The sequence below is a fragment of the Ochotona princeps genome, chromosome 5, assembly GCF_030435755.1.
Source record: "Ochotona princeps isolate mOchPri1 chromosome 5, mOchPri1.hap1, whole genome shotgun sequence".
Taxonomy (NCBI): domain Eukaryota; kingdom Metazoa; phylum Chordata; class Mammalia; order Lagomorpha; family Ochotonidae; genus Ochotona; species Ochotona princeps.
In genome coordinates, this window is record NC_080836.1 from 53,441,242 (window position 1) to 53,465,880 (window position 24,639).

General features: G+C 44.8%; 1 long non-coding RNA gene across 1 annotated transcript; it reads right to left on the minus strand.

The window, feature by feature from the left end:
* Nucleotides 1-4,747: 4,747 nt before the first annotated feature.
* On the minus strand, nucleotides 4,748-24,588 carry LOC131480308 (uncharacterized). Its single transcript, XR_009245405.1, has 3 exons — nucleotides 24,354-24,588; nucleotides 6,379-6,486; nucleotides 4,748-4,907 (listed from the first exon to the last, which is right to left on the minus strand). It is a non-coding gene; the product is annotated as an uncharacterized LOC131480308 (long non-coding RNA).
* Between the last annotated feature and the right edge of the window lie 51 nt (nucleotides 24,589-24,639).

Here is a 24,639-nt window from a genome sequence, read left to right on the forward strand (position 1 = left end):
TCCCTGTGTGTCCTGGGAAAGCAGTAGAAGACAGCCCCAGTCCTTGGCACCCTGCACCCACATGGGAGACCTAGAAGAAGCTTCTGGCTCCTGTCTTCAGATCAGCTCAGCTCTGGCTGTTGTGGCCACCTGGGGAGTGAACCAGCAGATGATCTTTCTCTCTGTGTCTCTTCTCCGTAGATCTGCCTTTCCAACAACAAAAAAAAAAATAATAAATCTTTTTCTTAAAACAAGAGAAACCTCTTTGCTTCTTAACTGACTTGCTTCAGGTACTTTGTTATAGCAATGAGAAGTTGACTCATGCCCTAAATTTGGGAAATGTAGATTAGAAATCCACATTAGTGGACTCCCATGTACTGCCAGACAGACACCTCTGCCTGCTGAAAACAACGAAGCCAGTGCAAGAGCCCGCAAGCTTCTCTCTGGTGTGAAATGGCTCCATAATTTTCCTCAGTGACCTGTGGCTTCCATGAGTGTCACAGACCAGGAAAGTAAAACATGTGACAAACCACATGGTAAATATTAGTAAATCTGAATGCATCTCATTTTAGGAAGAAAAATGACTAACTAAACATAACAGCATTCTAATAGATATTCTCTTCCCAAACCAAAATGATTTCACGTGTGCACACTACTTCAAAACTCATCTATTTCTAACCACTTTCAACTTTCCCTGGTCCTGACCAACATATTTTCCTTGCCCTCGCTCTTTACTTTTGTTTACATGAACCATTATTTTTATTTTGCCTGAATTCTCACTATATCTACTATGCAATGAGGGTATATATCACCACATGCTGTGAGCAGAATGGAGACAAGAAACTGAACATGACCTTCTTCTCTCAATATCCATCTTGCTATTTTAGCTAATTACATATTTGGGAACCTGTTAAGTTTAGAGGTGATTTTTTTTTCAAGGCACCCAAACATTTCAAGGTCATGTTCAAAGTCATGTGAGCTAGCACTGATTATCAACTGACACTGAAATATTTAGACTTTAATAAAATGCATCTACCAAATCATTCGACTAGGATTGATGACAGAACCCTTCAGAAAGTAACCATCAGGGTGGCTATTTAGTCTGGTGGTTAAGATACCAGTTAAGGGCACCTCGGTTTGAGTCTGGGCTCCAGTTCTTGCTAATGCAGATCATGGAAGACAGCAGTGATGGCTCAAGAAACTAGGTTCCTGACACTCAGGTGAGAGGCCTGGCTTGCTTTAGTTCCAAGCATTGCAGTGGATAGAAATGGGAGTTCTCTCTCCCATTATCTCTGTCTTTTAATCTCACTCTGCCTGTCTCTCCATGCCTAGTGTTCAAATAAATAAAAATAAGCGCAAAGGAACCTTCTCTTGGGTTAGTCTGAAAATTCTAAGAAATTATATGGGACCCCAGGACCCTTCCAGTCACTCCTTAGATGTGACCCACAGTCCTGAGATCTAAGATGGCAGGTGGAGCTCCAACAAGCATGTGCTATGACCCCTCCAACAAAGGCAAGTGTTGTGGCCTGTATGTTATCTGTCTCCACAAAGGTTTGTGTATTAGGCTTGGTCCAGGGGTGGCAGTGTGTGGAGCCAGCATGGACCTCTAAGAGGTAGCTCCTGGCACGGGGTCCTCAGGTGAATGGTGGACACTGCCTCCAAAGGAATCGAAGGATTTCTCAGGGGGCCCAAGTTAGTCCTCACAAGAGCATCACCACAGAAGTCCAAGGGTGATCCACCCAGACTTTCTCTCTGGTTTCCCGTTTGGTGATGTAATCACGCCCACCCACACCTGCTCCCTCTATCATGATCCTCTGTGATGTAATGCAGCCAAGAGGACACACTCAACCAGCACTGAGCCAGTGCCAACCGCAAGCCCTGGAACCTCCAAAATCCTTCTTATTCTTCCTAGGCAGCCTGCCTTAGGGACTCCAGGATAGCACTAAAAAAACAACTGTGAGGAAAGCAAATTATCATGCCTTAGAAAGACATGCTGTAAAATTGTTCACCCTCACCCCTTCCCCTATCTCTGTTAGTCAGAATTGGAAATGGCAGGCACTAAGCAGTAGGGGAAAGAGTAGCTAGGAGAATGACAAGCAATTGCTGCTATGTCTGTTTTAAAACGTGAGCTTTTTCATTAGAATGCAGTATTACAATTGTATTCAGTAGGTTTAGATTCTAGGCCACCAAGTAAAAACTGATTCTAGTTTTTCCCTCATTCAAGATCCATCATCTATTACCACTCATGGTATTTAAAATCACAATGATCTCAGAAATACCCTATCCATTACAGATGTCAAAGAAAGTCTCTGAATGCATAGTTAATATCAGACATGTGTGCAGGCATACTGAAAGAGCTCTAATGGGAACCTGTGTTTGCCTTACACACTAAGTATGCTCGTCAATAAGTCTGTTAGGTTTTGCAAACCTGATCCCCCTTCAAATACATGAGGGAAGTCGGTTATTTAATGAAACCCACAGTGGGACTGGAGAGGAGGCATCCACCCCCTGATGTGGATAATCACGCTCCACATCTGGACCAGAACGTGAAATACTCACTGATCAGAGTTCCCCAAAGTAGGGCAATCTCACCATGATTTCAGCCAACCACGAGACAACCTCTCAAGCAAACCCCAAAATGCAAACCTCAGAAGACGTCCTTATTTCCCCTTTGATGTCTTCTCTCAGCCATGGCTAGGCATTCCCTAGGAAAGATCTCCCTGAAGCGGGGGAGGGGTGCCCCAACTTTCTGGGCAGATGCTGAGGGACGACTTTTCCTTCCATGGGCAAACGTGAGTCAGGGAGGAATCCACTGTGCACAGGCACACACTTGTTACCTTTCAGATGCCAAATACTCAAAGGCTCAAAGTACCACAGTAGGGCCACTCAAAGCAAGATAAGCAGTGTTCCAATCCTGAGTTCACACAGCTGCAGCCACTTCCTGCCCCGCCTCTCCCTCCACACCCATGAAGGCCAAAGTAGACAAGTCCTCTGTGCCTGAGCCCAAGGCTCCCTCACCAAATCTGGTGTGCTTGTCACTCAAGCCGACCAGAACATGGCAGGATGCCAGAGAGTTCATTGAAGCCAAAGAGGAAAAACGTGCTAGGAACAGGGGGTGAATTTGTCTGTGTACCTTATGAGTAATGGTATTGCCATGACCATAGGTGTGGTTTCCAGAATGCTGACACCATGTGAGTACCTTTGTCACACTGCCACCATGACCTGCAGCCCAGAAGAGGAGGGAACCTCTTCCTGTGCCTTCTGAATGTTAAGGAAAAGAAAAAAGTTCCCCAATCAGGAGCCTGCACATCCTCTGAGACGTTGAAACTGGACCAAGCACTATCCATGTATCATACAGGCAACAATTTCACCCTGGCAGGAAAATGGACTAAGTGACTTAATGGATATTTTCCATCTCTAATTTCCATGATTAAAAGAAGGAGGTTGAGAGGGGTACATGTGGAGCCTATTGTGAGTTTGCCAATGAATCCTAATTTAGATCAAAGAGAGTGTATGTGACACTGAACCATAAACACCCTAGTGTGCGTTACTTCAAGGAAGTTGTTAGCGTGTCCCCGATGGCTATTATGTGATATAGTTGCGATGTATAGCCTGCACCCTTTAATTACTAATACAGAAGAAAATCCCATCTAAGAGGGAGGAATGTAAATGAGACCTCTGCTCTTTTGAACCTTTTATGCATTTGCCAAATTAAAATTTGCTGCGGACTCTGGTTTTTCCCCTGATCACTGTTAGTAGTGATCATTTGGCTCATGGGATTAAATCCGACTTTGCAAAAACTATTTCCGATCTGCACACAGCTCTCAGACCCTGATGCTCACGGTGCGTTGAGACAGGATCATCAGAACCAGATTGGATACCACTTCTTTGAAGTTTTTGAAGGTATGGAAGAAATCCTTTTTCATTCTCATCTTTCCTTCAGCCAATGATTGTTATAACTGCAGGTTGTCGGGGGAGACGGAGGGGGAAACCACTGAGGGAGGGGCTTGTGAAACCAGAGGCCCGAAATGACACGACACTCAGCACTACCTGTAGCACGTGCCAACACTGCTGTGCAGACAGGAGCCTTGGGTGCGGGGGTCAGGAAAGGAGAAGAGGGAACAAGAGGGAACACACTTGCTAAAGCAGGGATTGCAGCCAAGGAGCTGGCAAGCACAGTTTCAAGGTGAGGACCACCACAAAGCCCTGCCTGAACAGCACAATTTGAAGCATGCTTTCTTCCCTAGCATTATTTTTTGCCCTGTGCCCACATGCAGGGGCTGGGGGGCAGATGGGGGTGAAAGAAGGACAAAAGAAAAAAAAAAGAATTGCTAATAGCTTTGCACTTCAATTACAATCTGAGTATAGGAACAGGCCCTGTACCCAGCAGAAGTGCCTGTAATGCAGACTGACTACTGAAGATGTTAACCGTTCAGGGAGATTTGCCATGCCCAGGACTGCATCGTGTTCAACAAAGCAAACTCCTTCTCTGCCATCTGTCTCCTACTACAAAGAGATCATAATAATAAAATCGTTGCTTAATGAGTAAACTAAGTAGAGGATAATTCCCTGGTAGATCGTACTCCTCTCCAAAGGATGCCGTCTTCTCAATGAGGCAGAGAACGCAGGGGATACTGCGTGCTCATGCACAAAACAGGGCTGCCGAAAATCCAAATCCAAGGCAGCAGATGTCAGTATTTAAAGCTCCATCAAAGAAACATCCAACTTTTTCAGCTGTAACCCAAATATAAATTTTCCTTACCCTGTCAATTAGCAGATTACAAAACTTCTGTGGCAGGAAGGCTGTCCTGCCAGCAAAGCCGAAGTGTTTGGAATGGGTCCAGGTCAGACAGATGGCGTGGAAAAGGGGTGCAGTGAGACGTTGCCTGTTGGCAAAGCCGACTGTTCCTCCATGCAGCAAATGGAACCTTTGAAAGGCCAAGGCACAAGGTGAAGTGCATCTCCTACATAGCTGGGGAAGCATACAGACACTCGGGCAGCACCAGGGTCAACATGATGGGCACAGCTTCAGGGGAGTAGTCAGAGGAGGAAAACATGAAGAAAGAAAATTAAAGAGTTGGAAATCTGGCTCTTTGGCACACAGCAACCCCCACCCCCGACAGCCCCCAAGCCCATCAGCATATCTCCTCCAAGTACGGCACAACTGCTGAAACAGGGATGAGGGAGTGTCCTTGCTCTCTTGGAATGCTGACTCTGTGGCACACAGTCAGATGACGTAAGCGTGCAAGCAACAAGGAGTGTTTCCTGGGTGATTATCAAGCTTCACCTATGCATGTCCTGGTCCATGTGTTAAACATGCTTGTTTATAAACCACTACCTGGATGCAGAAAGGTTGGATGCAGGAACTGATACTAAAATTATTATAAAAATAATAGCCCATTGAACTTCAATCATCCATTTTCAAACAGATATACTACATGTTGGCTTTAAATTGTCTTAAAAGTTAAGGTGTCTTTCACTAAAGGCAAAGCCCTTATTTCATTAACTTAAATATCATAGGCCAGTATAGTGTGCTGCTCTTTATCTCTTGGAATTAATCATGACCAGCCACTTGTAAGCACCAAGAACGCGCGAGGCACTTTACACGTTGTTAACTCACTCAATGTTTTAAGCAGCCTCATGACATGGAATTCATCGCCTTACTGAAAAATGAGAAATACAAGACTCAAGACAGGCTCCTGGCTATACTCGAACAGTAACTCACAGCACTGCTCCAAAGCTTGCTTTCTCTCCCGACATTGCAATGTCCCCAAGGAAGAAGGAAGCTTTTGTCACCAGTTCCTAGTCTCTGCAAACAGGAAAGTGCCCACTGGTGATCAGCAGGTCCTCTAACCTAATACAGGAGAACCGATTTTCTTTGCATCCTAATTTTTATTCTAACTAGAGCCAGGTGTTGGCCCAGTGGAGCACGATTTTACACCATGAAGAGTTTGTGCTTAAGCACATATTAGAGTTATGTACCATTGGGTACTTCTTCCTGAAGGTAGTCCCACATGCCCAGGAGCCTAGCTGCACCTGGACATGCCTCCTGCCCAGTGAGAGACACACACACAAAAGGCCATCGTGGCACTGTTGGTTTCCACGGTGCCCTTCTTTATCAAAACCTGATTCTCTTCCTTCTGCTTCGCCCTGATCATCCACAGGGTTTTGCGGAGTGGTGAGTGGATGGTGGTGTCTCCACTTGAAGAACACAGAAGAGACATGAAGACCATTTTCCTGACAACACTGGGTTAATTTTTTTTCCAGTGCTTTAGCAAAGGTAGACTGTGCCTTCTCACGGAGACTGGATTTTCCTGGCCATGATCTTGAGGGAGCAAACCGGGAGAGAACTCGGTGTCATGCTGTCTATAATAGTGTCAGATTAAAGGGAATACAGACCTGGCACTGCCCTTGCTGTGGTAGAGGCTTCAGAACCAAGGCAAGCATGGCTGTCAGACCTGCAGCAGAACTTCATAATTCATGCCCATCTTTTTGCTTGACAATAACCTGTAAGAGAGATGACCCAATGGTTGAAACAACAATGAACTAGGTCATCGGTTTAAACTTTTCAAGTCGGGCGCCTGCCCTGTATCCACGCCCTATGATGAGGAAGGAAAAAAAAAGGCACAAAAGCCTCATAGAAGTTACAATTGCCAATTTTAATGTTGGCAACTTAAAACTGACAATTATGCCGTTAATTGATAGTTATTTCAATGAGTTGTCATCCATGTAGATTGTTCAGATTAGCAATGTTGTTTTTGCCTTGTGATTAAACCACTGGGTAGCTGCACAAAAACTGTTGTATTCCATTATAGATCCTCCTCACATCACAGAAGAAAAGAGCTCAGCCCCTTAAAGATACAGATGCTTTTTTTTAATGCTGTGAATTAGACACCCCTGTTAAAATACAATTTTTAGCAGAATGCTAGATCAGTGAATTTCAATGTTTAATTAAAGACATCATTTAGACAGACATGAAGTATTAATCAAATGGAAAGCAGTAAAGGGGGGAGTTACAGGCAGCAGCCAGGTTTCCAGGCACACGAAGGAAAACATCACTCCAGACCCACGGGAGGCTAACAGAGACCCTGGGCACAGGCCTGGGACTCTCAGAGTCCAGACCCGCAGCTCAGCAGATTGTAGCTGTCTCGTACATAGCTGAAGACAGCCAAGGTTTTTGTGAATTTCAAATCCTGCAAAAACAGACTGAGTCTTCCAGTTTTCCTACTGGGAAGAGGTTATCTAAGCTATAGTCATTTTATCAGCAATAGAGAAAGGTGACCCTGGACACCAACCCCGAAAGGACCCACCAGTACCCACCCAGAGGGCAACCCTGAGCACCCAGGGACAGCTGCCCACACGTACGACTCAATGACTGCTGGAGTCTGGGGGACATGTCACGGACATTCAGCATGGATTTGAACAAAAGGCTTTCATATCATCATGTGTCCCTTTAGTTCCTCCTAAATTAGGATAAACTAACAAGACTGACAATAATTCTCATCCAATTGAAGCTCTGTCTCTTTGTACCGATTGTCCCGAAATTTTTAATTCACTGTTTTGGTAGTTGCATCTATGCAGTACAAGTGTCCTTCAAAAGTGAAAAGGGGGATTTAAAGATGCCTCTGTGGTTGCCAAAGCATCTAAAATCCAGGCGATTTTTTTCTATCGTATTTTTCCATAAACTTTTTGAAAACACTCCCCATATGTACATTTTTCTTTGCCTATCTCTGACACCCCACCACTATTACTATACCCTCAGTCAGCAAGGCCGCAGGGTTGGGGGACACATCTGTGGACTTAACCTATGGAGAATAGTTTCCTTGTCGGTGGATAGGACTTTAACTTCCCAGCCTTCCTGGGTGTGTAGGCAGGCACATCCGCACCCACGCCACAAGATCAGGGCTGGACAGCCAGTACCCTAGCCAGCCAGTCAGCTTAGGTCACACCCCTGGCTACAGTCAGCAGATGAGGAGCTACCCCAAAACCTAGCTAGTCCAGGACGACTTCTGGGACTCTCAGAAAACGCCCTAAGTGTAAACCAGGGCTGAGCATGGACAAATGTGTGAGGATTGTGGGGAAAGACAGCCAGGTTTCTCACTGCCAGGGAGAGAGGAGAGACGGCAGACATGAGAAATGAGGGAAAGCTAAAAAGACCCTTGAGACTTTTGTGTTATTTGGAAGAATATAGCTACATGGCTTCTTAAGAACATCTACCTCCGCTAATAAGAGAGACACAGAGAAGAGGAGAGAGAAGAGGAGTGTGTGTGTGTGTGTCCCCATATGGGCTAGTAGGCACACACTTTCCAGCCCCTGTCTGCTGAGAGGGCTGAGGTCAATGACACCCCAGCTGCAAGGGGGTGGGCCTAAGACCCCAGGTTTGGGGATCCACACACCATTCTCCAATCAAAGAAAATATGGCTGCTCAAAGAAGGAAATGTCCCCAGTTCAGGAGAACAAAAGAGAAACAGGAGTTGGCCTTATCCCGTGGTGCTGGCTCCAAACAAGAGCCTGGATAAATCTGCACACCAAAGAACTCCCAGTCACCAAAACTAAAACCATTTGGGCAACAAAATAAATACTGTGTTACAATCCATGGAATACAATGACTAGTCCTGATATCAGTAAAGTTTTAGTTGTATTGTAAGTCATTGACTAGATAAGTCGATGGAAAAATAATTCTTCTTACACAAAACTTTCAACTAAAATGCTATAGGTGAAATAAAGAAAAATACAAAATTACTGTTAGATTCACACAGTAGGGGCTGGTGCCATGGCGAAGTAAGCTAAACTGCTACCTGTAATGCCAGCATCCCATATGGGAACTGGTTCAAGTCCTAGCTGGTCCACTTCTGGTGCAGGTCCCTGCTAATGGTCTGAGTAAGCAGCAGAGGAAAGCTTGTGTCCTTGGGACCCTGAACCCATGTGTGATATCTAGAGGCAGCTCCTGGCTCCTGGCTTCACACCAGCACAGTTCTGGCCATTGTAGCCATTTAGCGAGCAAACTAGCATATAGACAATCTCTTCGTCTCTTGTTTTATCTGTCTTTCCTTCTCTCTCTCTGTAACTCTTTCAAGTCAATAAATAAATCTTTTTTTAAAAAAAGTCACATAGCAATGATTGTTGCCACAAGAGCTACTAATGGCTTCTAAAACTAGTGGACGAAAGTGTGGAAAGAATTAAGATATTTATATAATCTGAAAGCATTTCCCTCCAGAAAGTTCTTACTTACAAAAGGAATCATCTCTCCTCCCTAGAGGAACCCAACAGACAGTTTTCTGGGTTCCCGTTAGAGGTCATGTGATACACCAACACCACGTGCCCTTGACTTGTTAGACCAAAAGGAACACATAATTACCACAAGGACTTCCCTTACTCTAATCACAAGAAAGCAATAAACAAACCCAAACTGAAGGATCTCCTCCAAAGTAAGCGTTCAGCACTCTCAGAGTCAAGGTCATGAAACGAAAGATCGAAGAATAGTCGCAGCATGGAGTACAGGAAGGAGACAGGCCAACTGGGACATCAGCAAGGCCCTTGGTCAGTTGCTGGAGCAATTTGGTGAAACAGGTGAAATTCACATGATGTCATTGGCTTTGTTGTATTGTTCATGTCTTAATTTCAGCTGTTGTGGCATTGTCATGCAAGATGTTCCTATTAAGGAAATCGGGGAAGGACATACAGGATATACAGGAACTCCCCACCCCGTGTTGAAGGGGGTGTGTTGAAGCATCATGCTTGCACTTTGAAAGAATACACCAAGGTCCCTCACTGCTTCCTGCCTCCACAGTGCATCCTTCACCCTCCTGACACTCCGTCTTGCTGTGGAGGTGGCAGGAGACAGAGGGCAGGGAGCTGGAGAAGAGCCCCACAGTAGTCATCGTATTCTCTTCAATGGCAGAGCATGCAGAGCAAACGCAACTAGAAAGCTTAAGAGCAGCTGGTCTACCACGTGGGCCGGTTAGAGGGCAAGAGCAATGGAGGAAAGAATCCCTTTGGAAGCCCATCCACAATCATGGAGCTGGATGGGAAGTGGAGCATCCGGGATACAAATCGGCACACCTATGGGATCCCGGCACATGTAAGGTGAGGATTTAGCCACTAGACTATCATGCCAGATCCATCTTCTGCTGTTTCTTTCAGCTCTCCAACCAGTGCCAGAATGCAGATGCCAGATACAGAGAAGTCAGTAACTTAGAGGACTTGTAATCGAAGCATGATCTGCTCATGAACTCTTTCTCCCAAGGTCTGCTGGAGCCCAAAATACGCACTTTGCGTGAATGTATTCTGTCTTCAAATGACCCATTGCAAGGTCATTACTCTGGAAGGACTACCCATTAGTGATGTTTTCCTCCCTCCAACATGCAGCAATACCTATTCACCACGCACACAGGTCCTCTGCTAAGCCCTGAGGAATAGTGCTAAATAAGACAGACATACGGCCTTTCCTGTCCAACCTGTCATTCTTTATCTGTGCAACACATTTTTACCTTCATCTGTTGCCACTCCCCCAAAAAGTCTGCCATGAGCCCCAGTTCTGGTTTAAACACCCTTTTCAGTTCTCCCCTAGCGTATTCTGCACACGTCCCTGTGACACAGTACTCAAACAGGGGACTCCCTGTTCCTAGGATTCCAAAGAGGGGCAGAATGTTGTTCACCTAGCCCCAAGTCTCCTGTCATTTTCACTTGGGTCGTAAAGGATTGCATAAAATAACTTGGAAAACATCCTCCTTAAGCACTACTCAAGGGAGGAGAAAACTGACATTCACTGCATCCAGTCTGCAAGAAAGTGGCTGTCTCCCTCAAGATCATGCTGCATTGTGGCTGGGGCTCATAAATCTGGTCTACATTACTAAAATCCATTCATAAGAAGTTAGAACTTTTTTCATAAAACACCTCTCACAAGACTTCACATTAGTAACTTCAGAAGGCAATGAAACTGCAGATAATGGGGAAAGTTAATTAATCCTGCCAAGGCCTGGATGGGCCCTGCTTTCAGTATCTTCATTAGGTGTATCATGAACACTGTCCTCCCAGACACTCCTCCCACGCCCAACCGCCCAACATGTAGGAGCCAGGACTTAGCGCCCTTTCTGGCCCTCCATTCACACAGCCTAGATCCAATCTTCCAGTTTCCTAGTGCAGCTTCGTTGTGTCTTCCTGCATGCTCCTGGGCCACTAGGATGGTAAGTGATAAGTAAGCAGTCCCTATCCATGACAATAACTGCTAATGACCCAAGTTGCATGATTGAAATTTGACATTAAAACCAGACCCAGAAATTTCAGTGAAAGATTAAAAAAAAAATCAAAGAAAAATAAGAGAGGAGAAAAAGTATCAACAGGGTTTTCTTCGCTCTCTCAAGTCTAGTTGGTGCCATAAAATTTGGAAACAGGGGAGCAATTCCAGGCTCTTGCGTTCAGAAGACCTGCCTCACTCTTTTCTGTTCCTTACTTTCTTTCAAAAGGCCAACAGAAAAAGGAAGGAAGCCTCAGCCCATGTTTTTGGGTTTCCCAGAGCAATCGGCCCTTCTCTGTTTTCATAGCACTTATTATTATCTTGAGCTTTTGACAAAAGCGTGGAAACAGGATTGAATTTGGTACAGCAGTGAGAGCGCTGCTTGGGACACCTGCAGCTCAGATCAGAGCAACTGAGCTTCCCTCCCAGCTCCATTCCAAGCCCAGTTTCCTGCTATTGCATGCCCAGGAGGAAACAGGTGATGGCTCAAGTACATGGCTACCTGCCAGTCTTGGGAGAGGCCTGGATTGAGTTACAAGCTTCCGCCTTTGGCCCATCCCTGGCTGTTAGGGGAGTAAACTAGCAGGTGGGAGATGTTTATATAGCAAATAAAATGACAATCTACAAATAGCGATTTAAAAAATACGGAAGCCTTTTTCCCAATATGCTGACATTGGTTAACTAATGACAAATTTCACACGCCTGTCTCCAAATAGAGATAATTTTGACAAGAGAAAATAAGATTACTGAGAGTCTGGACTTCACAACAACCCATTTACTTTCACTAGATAATTACAAGAAAGGCAGGGAAATTCACCCATCACTAACTTTCAGAAGCATAGTAGGAGATATGACAAGTACCAAGTTAGTAGACTAATCTATTAAAACTGTTTTCTCTGGCTATTCCCTCCTAATCTTCTATTCACTCTTTACTCTTCTGACAATACCATTTAATGCCTAGAAATCACTTTAATAATCTTGAAACAAGAAAAATAATTGGCATATAATTGCAACAATAGGGGTATAAACATCGATGCTATAATTATGTATCTTAACGAAGAATATAATTCAATGTCCTAAAAAACAGCTTGTTTAAAAACATGTAGACAATGATTTGGGGATGTCTTCAGGGACACAGCAATTTGGTAGTTGGAAAATAATTTAGGCAGCAAGCAATCTGGCCTGCTTACCCAAACCACAGAGAAAATGTAATTAAAAGGGGCAATGGAAAAAACTGTGGTTTCACTAAGAAAAAAAAAACTGGGCAGGGACTTTTCTTGACTATAATCTTCTCTTGTTACAAATATCACCATCAAAAAGTATTGATGCAAAGAGCCTGCAATGACAGCTCCACAGCTCAGACCCTTTCTTCTCACCACCTGGCATGCACACAATGGGAAAGACAGAGATGAGTCTAGAACATAGGCTGGTAAATTTAGACACTTCATCCTCTTTGACAAAAGCCTGTGCTAATCTCCTCTTAGTCTCTTTGTTGAATTATCATGCAAGAAACAGAAGGAAAACAAAGCAACTTGGGCTTCATATTGAGAGTAGGAACAGTGTTCAAGCAAAAATATACTCCTCTTTCCTACGACCATCAGGTCGCTGCAAATATGGCAACGGAGAGAAATGACAAAGTTCTGGGGATTCCGCCATGCCCTCTATTAGTATTCATTCTACTTGGAGTTTCTTCTTTCCTAAAGCCCGAATTGCACATGAGCAGTCAACACAAGAATATAATCCCAAGGTTTTGGAGGAAAGCAGATCTGCAGGGCCATTCTCCGGACGAAAGGTATTGGTTATTATCCTTTTTCTGAGATCAGGTTGCACAAGGGGAGGCAGCTGAAGTGAGGAGGAAGGCATACGAGACCCCAGAGACCCTGGTGGCCTACGTGCGTGCCAGGAGCTGCAGTTGTGGCTGGCCCTGCTGCCTCCTACTCCACCCTATAGAGGGCTGGACAGCGAGATCACCATGCAGATTTGCAGAGCAGTTTCATGCTTTGCGCACAGACATTTGCAGTCAAATCATGTTTCTCCCTGGGATGGGAACAGAGAGTAGACTCACTCTCCATGCTACCAGGGGCTCTACCTGCTCCACAAGGCCAGCAGCTTTTCCCAGGGGTTATCTTGCTGGCTGAGCTGGCCCCTCCTGTAATAGCAGCGGTGTAGGCATAAGGACCAGTAGGCAGGTCAACTCCACCATCAGGTACAACAGGGGCTGCACCTACGTTCACAACATATCAGAGACCTAGGCAAGTATTTTAAGTTTCTTTAAGTGAAACTAAATGAGAAAAATGAATCCAACGATTTCTCTCCTAGATATGGATACAATGAAATTGAAGACTGGCATTCAAACAAATCCTTGAACACAAACATTCACAGCAACATTATCCCCAATAACAAAAAGGTATAAACAACTCAAAGTGTCATCAACGTCCAAATGGATAGACAAAAGGTAGCATACCCCACGCAACGAAATATTGCTGAGACGTGAAAATGGAGTGCTGACACATGCTGCATCAAGTATAAATTGCCAAAATTTTACATTAAGGAAAAAAAGTGCCAGACAGGGGCCGCTATTGTGGCAGAGTGAGTAAAGTTGCCACCCGTAACAACAGCCTTCAACATGGGCCCTGGTTCAAGTCCCAGATGTTCTACTTCCACTCCAGCTCCCTAGTAATAGCCTGGGAAAAGCAGCAGCAGCAGATGGCCCCGGGTGTGAGCACCTACCACCCACACAGGAGACCCAGGTGAAGCTCCTGGCTCCTGCCTGGCCCAGTACTGTCTTTTGCATCCATCTGGGGGAGTGAACCAGCAGATGGAAAACCACTCTCTGTCTTTCCCTCTCTTTCCCTGTCTGTCTCACTCTCTCACTCTCACCACACACTCTCTCTTTCAAAAAAATAAATCTTTAAATTTGAAAAAGAAAAGTCAGGCACAAAAGACCATATTCAAGAAGGCTTCAAACAGTTCATGAGAAATGGAATTAAAACATAACGTGAGGGGAGGGCATTTGGCATAGCAGATAAGACACCGCTGGAGATACCCGCATAATTTTTTTTAAGATTTATTTATTTTTATTGGAAAGGCAGATATACAGAGAGGAGGAGAGACAGAGAGGAAGATCTTCTGTCTGATGATTCACTCCCCAAGTGACCGCAACGGCCAGTGCTGTGCCAGTCCGAAGCCAGGAGCCAGGAACTTCCTCTAGGTCTCCCACGTGGGTGCAGGAACCCAAAGCTTCGGGCCATTCTCTTCTGCTTTCCCAGGCCACAAGCAGGGAGCTGGATGGGAAGTGGAGCTGCTGGGACTAGAACCAGCACCCATATGGGATCCTGGCATGTTCAAGGAGAGGACTTTAGCTGCTAGGCCACGGCACCGGGTCCAATACCCACATAATTTAAGGGAGTGTGCAGGGCCCAGTCTCCCAAGGGTTAACTCTACAGCTTAACTTGTTTCTCTAGGGGTAACAGGATGGACAATCTTGGCCTGATACATTTAGCCCCTGACTTGATCACAAGTTCCCTCTTTCCTGCTTCCCCCTTTTTAAGATGCCCCCAGGGGAGCTTAGGAGTTGCTTGGGCATTGGTAAAATACTAGGAGGAACTTGGCAGACTATGAAAGAGGCAGGCCAACTTCAAATAAACGGCATTCTCTTTACAAGAATTACCCACTGCGTGTTGTCTTTTTTGTAACCCTAGTCCCTCTGCTCAGCTCAGGGTACGCGGAGACGCGGGCATTGCCGACAGGAGTGCCTAGGTTTGAGTCCCAGCTCCACTTTCACTCGATTCCAGCTTCCTGCTATTTCATATTCTTGGAGGCAACGGCTGATGGTTCAAGTTCTTGGGTCCCTATCACCCATGCGGAAGATCTCAACTTTGTTCCAGGCTTCTGACTTCAGATTCATCCAGACCTGGTTATTATGGGCATTTGGGGAGAGAGCCAGAAGATGGGAGATATCTTCCTTTGTCTATAAGTAAATTCTTAAAAACAAGTTAAAAAGATTTATTGATCTTTTTGAAAGGCAGAGTGACAGAAAAAAAAATTCTATTTGCTAGTTGACTCCGCAAACTACTACAATGTCCCAGGAGCCAGGAACTCCAGCTGAGGCTCCCGTGTGGATGGCAGGGACGCAAGCACATGGGCCATCTTCTGTTGCTTTCCCAGGCACCTTTTAAGGGAGCTTGATTGGCTTCACAGCAATTGGGATATCTAATAGCCCTCTGATATGGGATGTCAACAATGCAAGTACGACTGAGGCTGCTGAGCCACAACACCAGCTCCTAGATTTTACAATATTAAAAAACAGTGTGAATTTCCATGAGCCTTTTGAAGGTTCCTCATATTATGTAATTCTATTTTCATGAAACATACAGAGTGATCTATTGCAAATAGTAGGTCAGTCTTCTCAGGATCTGAGAGTGTCTGCTTACGGGGATTTCCTTGGAGGTAAAAAAGATCATGGTTGCACAGTGTATTAAAAGCCATTGGTCTGTACACTTTAGCATAGTCAGGATTCAATACGATGACTGCAGTTAATGACAGCATATTCACACTTGAAACTTGCTTCAAGAGAAGATTTTAAGTGTGTGAAGAAAGTCATTGTAATGGCCTTTATTTAGCCATTTCACAAGACATCCGTATTTTGAGAAATCCAATCATACTTCATAAATAAGTACATTCTCATAAAAAAAAATTTAATAGGGAATTTTTATGCTTTGGGAAATCTTATCCAAATTTTTTTAGTGATGGCCCAGTGGCTAAATCCTCTCCTTACATCAAGCAAGATCCTATGTGGGCATAAGTTCGTGCCCCAGCAGCTCCACTTCCCATCCAGCTCCCTGCTTGTGGCCTGGGAAAGCAGTCGAGGACAGCCCAAAGCCTTGGGACCCTGCACCCACGTGAGAGACCCAGAAGAAGCTCCTGACTCCTGGCTTTGGATCAGCTCAGCTCCAACCATTACAGCCATCTTGGGAATGAACCAGTGGACAATTTCTCTCTGTCTGCTCTTCTCTCTGTAAAATCTGGCTTTCCAATAAAAATAAATCTTAAAGAATTTTTTTACTCCCTTATTTATTTGAAAGGCTGAGAGACAGAAAAGATCCATCTATTGGTCTGCTCCCCCAAATGCCATAAGCAGGGACTGGGCCAGGTTGAAGCCCGAAGCCCAGAATTGAATCTAGGTCTTCCACATGGGTGACAGGAACTCAAGTACTTGAGCCATCACCTGCTGTCTTCCATAGTGTGCATTAGCAAGAACTTGCATTGGAAGTGTAGTAACTAGACCTCAAACCAAGCATTCCAATATGGGATGCAGTCACCCAAAGAGGCAACTTAGCTGCTGTTAGATAACTCAGTTCCATGTCAAGCATCCACCCTACTGCAGAGTACAGTAGCAGAACACATGAGGAGCTGTTATAGGGAGACCAAATTAGAGGATATTGCTGTAATCCAGGTACAAAGTGATGACTGCTGGCTAGGTTGTTGGCAGAAGATATGTGGTGAAGCAAATGGATTCAAGACACAATACAGTATGAAACAGAAGTAGAGCAGTGTAGACAATAACTTTCACACTCCTGGCAAAAGCATTGAAATGCCTATGAAGATGCTATTTATTGTGATACATATTTTAAGTCCAGGTTTGGGGGTATACTTTCAGAACCTTCTTCTCTTTTTCAGTCTAACCTGTGTGGTGCCTGTGAAACTTCCAGTCGAGGAGCCAGATAGGCAACTAGTTACCTTGCCTGTGACTCAGAAGAGTGGAGTGGGGGAGGAAGTCTGGAGCTGTCCATGTGTGTGGAGTAAAAGGAAATGCCCAGAAGAAATGAGATCATGCAGCAGAAGAGTGTGGAAGGAGAAGGGAAATGAGCTCAGGGTCAAGCCTTGAGAAATAAACCCAGTGTTAAATACTGGGTACATTAGAAGAGCTAGCAAAGATGGGGGTAAATGAAGAGAGACAGAAGGAAACTCAACTGCCCAGGGATGTCCAGGTATGAAAGACTGCTCCCAAGAAGTGAACCAATGGCCAACTGCATGAACACCTCGAGGTCCATGAATGCTTAAATACCATGTGGTCTGGTAACAAGACACTACCAACCTTGTCAAGAGCATTTTACTGGAACCATGGGGCAAAAAGCAGATGGGAATCAACCAGCAAGAGTCGGAGAAGAGGAAGCAGAGTGTGTGTGTGTGTTGGGGTGGTGGGGTGGGGTGGGCAGGGGAGGAGACAACTCTTTCAAATAGTTGATGATGAAGGTGAGGAGTAGGAGTAAGCGATAGCAACAAGCCAGTATCCCATTTCCCTCACCCCAGCTGCCTGCCTCTGGAGACTTTAGAGAAACTATTTGCAGGTAGCAAGAGAAACTTAGCCAGAAACAAAGGAGTTAGAAACCTGGTGTTACCAGTCCTTTAGAGATCAAGGAATTTAAGTCTACAACTTTGCTGGCCAGCAGCTCTCAGAGAACATCGGTGTCATTGCACTGGGGTTGGAATCCCAAAAGCCAACTTCCAACAGTGCTGAGTCTACCCTTGCACCAAGAAGACACCTGCCACCCAGCACCAGCCAGGCTGGCCAAGGCCCACCCCCATGCCACCCAGCACATTTCCTCACACTGTCTTCCTCCAAGCCCTTGGTTGTTAGTGCTCCCTTCCTTCTTACAAACCTCTGTTCTCTGTGTCCTTAACTTAGATTAGGAGACAAGGGAAGAACAACTGTCTATTCATTCTTGGCTAATGAAGAAAGGAGGCAGCCCAGCCAAGTTCAGGTAACACCAAATGCCTTGGGTAGGAGTGATATTTTCCTCAACTGACCCTTTGGAGGTTCATTACCAGCAAAATGACTTGTAGGGCAAAGCATTGCTTTTTCCCTTGTTGGGTATGTTTAGAAAGTTGGTTTTGTAAGCGTTGCTATAGTTTCTAGTTTCCATTGCAGGGTTGACTCACTCAGTACTGGAGAACTGAGTCCTCTTTGGTCAGAAAGACAAATCACACGAACAACATTTTTCTTTAGTTTTTTCCTACCCTGACCTTGGTCTATCAAGTAAGCCTTGAGCTTTAAGACCAGAGTCTGAACAAGTAAGGCTCAATGTTCTTTCTCTGTCATAAAAGATTTATGAGGTGTCCTCATGACCATAATCATGCCAAGCAGCTTGAGAGCCTACGCTCTGGCTCTCACATGCTTGAGGATACAATGTTCCAGATGTCACATCTGTAGACATTTAGCAGCATTATACTGTAGTTCTTAGAAGGATCACATTTAAGGAGACAAAAGTGTCTTCTCCTAACTTAAATACAGGGAAGATGTTGCTATGATGGAAAAGGTGTAGGAAACTAGAGACCAGAAAGACATACTCTCAAAAATTAGAAAGGTAGTTGTCACAGTGTCATCGGCCACATCCGACTGCAACAGTCAAGACAGAAATCCTGAAAACGTCACCCCTACTGTCCACAAAAGCATACCTTCCGATAGCTGTTGAAGGAAGGAATACATATCATGCATGTTGAGAATTCTACGAAGCTAACTGAGGCACTTGGGGTAATCACACAGGATCTGAAATCAGGAAACCTGGAGTCTACTTTCTGACCTCGACAAGCCGTGCACCTTGGAGTGTCTGAGCTGTGAACAGAAATGGTGCCTGTCCACCCATCCCATGTTGATACAAGGAGCAGATAAGGTTACATGAAGGGAAGTCAGTGATAGAATCAGGATAGACATCACCCCTACTGCTATTTCATTATGAAGCTGCCAATGCAAAAAACATCGTAATAGTAGAGGCAAAGGAGAAATGAAGACAAACCCTATTTGAAGACACAATATAAAAATGTTATAGAACTTACAGATGAACTAATAGAACTTGCAAATAAACCACATTGAGACTCTTAAATAAAATCAATTTATAGGGACTACTGTTGTAGTATAGCAAATTAAGCTGCCACGTGAGACTCCAGCATCCCATATAGGCACTGGTTCATGTTCCAGCTGCTCCACTTCCAATCCAGTTTGCTGCTAATGGCCTATTAAAGGCATCAGAAGATGGTTCAAATATTTGGCTCCCTGTCACCCACATGGGAGACCAGGATGAAGCTCCTAGCTTCAGCCTGGCTCTGTCCGGGTTGTTGCAGCTACTTGGGGAATGAACCAGTGGATGGAAGCCATTTCTCCATCTCTCCCTCTGACTCTGCCTTTCAAATAAATAAATATTTTTTAAAAATAAAAAAAGCAAATTGGAAAAATCAGTGGCATTTATTTACATCAACATTGATGAAACATTTAACTTTACAAAGCTTATTCCCTATAACAATAACACAAATGCTAGCTATACGAAGAAGGCCAGAATAAGGTACAGGATATCCATGTAGGGAAATAATGTTCCTCCTCCAAATTGATGTATAAGTTCAATGTGATTTTAATAAAAATCTTCAAATGGTACTTGGTAATCTAGCCCTAAAATTCAGAGAGAGGCAGAGCTCTAACTCATTTTGAAGGCCAGGATACAGTGGGCATATTAAGACTGCAAATCCACGCATAGAGGACATGGTTTCAGAACAGTGACAGATTGGACTCATAGAATATACCCACACGCAAACAGAAAATTGGAAATGACAGAGTCAACAGCATCACAGAGAGGAAAGGAGGGCTGCCCTGTGACTGACACTTTAGATACCTCATTACCATGTGGAAAACTTCACACCATAACCAAAAAATTCAAAGGCAGAACCATAAACATTTTTTAGAAAAAATGACTAGAAAACCACAACTCATACCCAATACACTACAAAAATAAGACGCACACCAAAAAAGCCTCATCGACCAAGTTAAAAAGTTAGTTTAGACTGGGAGATTATCAGCAGGCACATCTACATAACCTGTATGCAGACCATGTGAGCAATGTTTAAAGGGGCTATTCCTGTGGTTAAGCCACCACCTGTGACTCCAGCATCCCATAGGGGTGCCAGTTCAAATCTTGGCTATTCCACTTCTGATCCAGCTCCCTAATATCTTGGGAAAGCAGTGTTAAGATGGCTGAACTGCTTGGGCCCCTGCATCCATATGGAAGACCTGGAAGAAGCTCCTGTCTTCTTCAGCTTGGCAAAACATTGGCCACTGTAGCCAATTTGAGAGTGAACCAGTAGATGGAAGGCCTCCCTTCCCCCCCTCACCCTGCGTCCTCTCTGCAATTCCTTTATATACATAAAAATAAAATTTTAACAAGGAAAAATCTATTAAAAATATTCAAAAGCCAAGGCAGAAATGAAAACACCAAAAAGTCGATTAAATGGGCAGCAATTTAGTAGGCAATCCCCTTCAGAGAAAACACTGGTTCCAATTTTATGCAAACATGCTTAACCTCACCAGAAGAGAAATTAGAATTAAAATCACAAGTTAGCATTTCATATCCATCTAGCCAACTTGTGCAACAGTCTGTATTTTCCTACCCTATGATAAAAAGTATGGAAAACAGCTGTCTGGGCTAAAGCCTTCTTTATGATATTCAACCCAAGAGTGATGTCTGCCCAGAGAGGCATCTACTGTTAACACCTACAAGGAGACTGTGAATGTCACACCTAAGCAGTGATTGAGTGACAACTGAAATGTACAGAACCATTGACAAAATACATACTGATGCAACAGTTAAGAAATGTTTAGTTATGGCTGGAAGCAGCAATGATTCTTATACATACAGCGCTTAATTTTGTATCCCCTCTTCTCAATTACACTTGTTTTTCCATATTAAATAGAATTATTTTGGAAAACTTAAAAAATAATTTGCATGGGGAAAAAGCCCAGAATTGGGGAGGATCTAAGAAAAAAACGAACTCCCACGAGTTGCTGGTAAGAGCATATTGGATATATACTTAATGGAGTTCAACTTGACAACTCACAAAACCAGACCCAGCGCCGTGGCCTAGCCACTACTCCTCGCCTTGAACACGCTGAGATCCCATATGGGCGCTGGCTCTAAGCCCGACAGCTGCACTTTCCATCCAGCTCCCTGCTTGTAGCCTGGAAAATCAGAAGAGGACAGCCCAAAGCCTTGGGACCCTGCATCTGCATGGGAGACCTGGAAGAGGCTGCTGGTTCCCGGCTTCGGATTCACTCAGCTCTGGCTATTGCAGGCACTGGTGGAGTGAATCAGCAGACGGAAGATCTTTGTCTCTCCTCCTCTCTGTATATCTATCTTGCCAATTAAAAAAAAAAATAGCCTTCTGATCAGTGTTCTAGACACACACCTCAGAAATGCCCATTCACATGCACAGAGAACATGTCAATTATTTCATTGCAGGATTGCTGATGATAGTGGGGGAAAGGGGAATACATGAAGACCTCCATCCACAAGAAAAACTCATTCGATGCATTACAGCTCTTAAAATGAACAAAAAACATGTGGCTGTGTAGATATGGTTCAAAATCATGAGCGATAAAACAAATCTCACAAGGCCATAAAGAGGGTGATATCATTTATAGAAAACTTCAAAAACATGAAAATACTGTCCATGCAAAAATTTAAGCTCATAAAACCATTCATAGTGTCACCATAATCAACGCCACCACTGTAACCAGCAGCTACCTCTGCAGGTACCAGGAGAGCAATAGAATGACACAGGGCAATATGGTAGATTCCAACTCCAACTATGCTCATTGAAGAGACACAAGCAAATTTAGGTAAGGTTTGAAAAATTTGGGTACAAACATTCTAAGATTGTTAAAGCTGGATGATGGGTAATCAAGTATTTGTCCCAGTTTTCTATATTTTTATCACAAATATTTTTTTTTTTTTTTTTTTTTTTTTTTTTTTTTTTTTTAGTATACAACATTTTTATGGTAAACTTTCCACAGGCTATTTTTTTTTTTTTTTTTTTTTTTTTTGGTGTCCTACCTAGCACTTTATTTTTTTTATTTTTTTTTTTTAAATATATATTTTATTATATTATTTATATATCTGAGGTGAAGGGGAATATTGAGGGAGAATCCCCACCCAGTCTCCCACCCGCCCAAGGTCCCAGATGTGGGGCATGCTGAGATACTTGCTCAAGTGGTCTTTATAGTCTTCCAGTTATGGATCTCTGCCAGTCATATCCCTCCCAGCTCGATTAGGTCATTGAAGAAGCCACTGATTGTCACAGTCCATCATGGAGTCTTCGTTTGCCCAGTATTTCGCTGCCCAACGTTTAGCTGAGGTGGTTGATTGACCTGTTCCATCCTCCGTCCTCTCCTAGCCAGGGCTCTGAGTCCAGCAGTTCGATTGGGGAGATCACCAAAGAGACTTAGAGGTATTCCCAGATCAGATTCCCGCATGTTCCAGCTAGTACCGGTTCTGGCACAGTCCATCGCCACAATCAGTTGGTGGTTGCAATCGCTGGGCTGGCTCCGTTCTCAGTCCCGGCTTGCACTGGAACCAAGGGTGTTGCAGTCCAGCCTGGTTCTGCCCAGCATGCACTCTACTCTTTCATCAACCAGTGGGGTCTGCAGCCCAGTCGGGTTGACCCACAATAACCCCCACCAGGCCCACCTCTCACCCTGGTCTGCAAGTGTACATAGCAGACTAGTCCAGTCTGTCCCACTTCCCATATGGCTCCAGTACCTGTCAATGGGCATTGAAGCTTAGTTCCCTCCAACCAACCAACTCTCCAGCCCTCACGGATATTGCTGAGTGCCTCTCCTTCTAGCCACCCCAGCCCCCGTCCTAGTTTTCATGCCCTCTCGTGGGAGTAGTGACCCAAGAGGGGGAACCCCACCACTTCCCTCTTGGGTCTCTCTCAGCCCTGGTTTATGATCTCTTTGGGTGGTTCTGTGGTTTGACTCGACAGAATTAGCTCCCAGTGCCAGCTTCTGCCAGCTGTCTGCGGTTAAGCCCAAACAACGTTCACCCACTCCAATTTATGCTAGAACCGGCAGGAATAATCAGCCCAAGCTGGCTTTTCCCTGTTCTAGTCCACGTGCAGCGCTCAGGTGTTGCAGCCCTGCCCAGTCTGGTCTGTCCCCATCCCATCCCACACTATCCAATGAGAGTAGCTGTCCAGTGAGGGGACCAGCCCCTCCATCCCCCCGCTGCTCTACCCTCTCCCTTCCTGGTTCTCACGCGTGTTGGTTGGGTGCTGCATTCTAATCCAGTACAGGTAATCTCTCCCAGGAATTCCGTATCATGCACTAGTTTTAATCGCGACCGAACTTGGCCCGACCCACACTCTGCTCCGGTGCCCGGGTTTGCCAGTGGATGACATGAACTGATTCAGCCTGGTCCGCCCCTGACCCATGCCAAATGTATGCCAATGGGAAACTTTCCATGGCCCATTCGGGGCTGTTTCCTATCATACTTCTTGCGCTTATTTTGCGCATACCAGGGGGTCCATGAGCCAGCCCTTCTCAGTTCACCTTCTGTCCTAGCAGGAACAGTGGCTTTTCATGGCTGGCTTTCACCCCACTCTGGTTCCTGTTGCTGGATGACTCAGTCCATCCATGGCTCGTCCATACCCATGTATAGCTCACACATGGCTCAGTAGGGGATTGAAACCTAGCCAAGTCAGTCCCACATCCACCCTGGTTCTCCAGGACACCAGATGGTGCTGGGGTCTGGCCCAGCCCGGTGCATCCAATCCCTGTCATACTAGCGTCATGGGAGACCACGACTGTTTCCTAGCTAGAACGCAGCCCCCATTCCAGCACTCGTGACCTTGGTGGGAACCTCAACCCAGTTAGGGTGTCCCCCCCGCTGACCAAATGGCCCGCTCCATGGCGGCAGATCACGCACCCGACAGTGAATGTTCTGACTCAATTGTCTCAGGGCCTCTCCTGTCTTGGCCTCTACCAGAGACACCATGGCCCAGCATCCCCGATGAAAGTAGACCTGCAGGTACAAGCGCAAATATTTAAAGAAAGGCACAATACAAACGCCAACAGTTTTCCTAGTAAATCTGCTGACAGCAGATGCATCAAGGTAAATGAATTCATTAACACCTGGTGAGGACAGCTATTTCCACATGTGGAAAGAGAACTGATTTCCACAACGTTTGTTTATGAATACTTAACATGTGCCAGGCACAATAGGAAATGGTTTACGCGCATTTTAACTCCATAATCACCCCATAAAGATAATGCTACTATCATTCTCATTTTTTATAGAGAACTCTAAGAACTTACAGAGGCTCAAAGCAGAGAGAGCCCAAAGCCAAGTAGCAGTATCCAGCAGGACACAGTCCAGGTTTGTTGAATGAAGTCTAAAACACATGCATTAGATCACTGTTAAACAATTTCACAGTGAAAGTCAGCAAAAAGCTAAAATGAGAATGCTGCCACTGAGCAGGCTGTGAGAAGCACTAAATAATTAGGTATACATAATCAAAAGTGAGGGCCAAGGTATTCTGCCGATACTCTTTAAAACCACAGTCATCCGGGTGTCCTGAGACGGCCAAGGGACCTGCAAGGC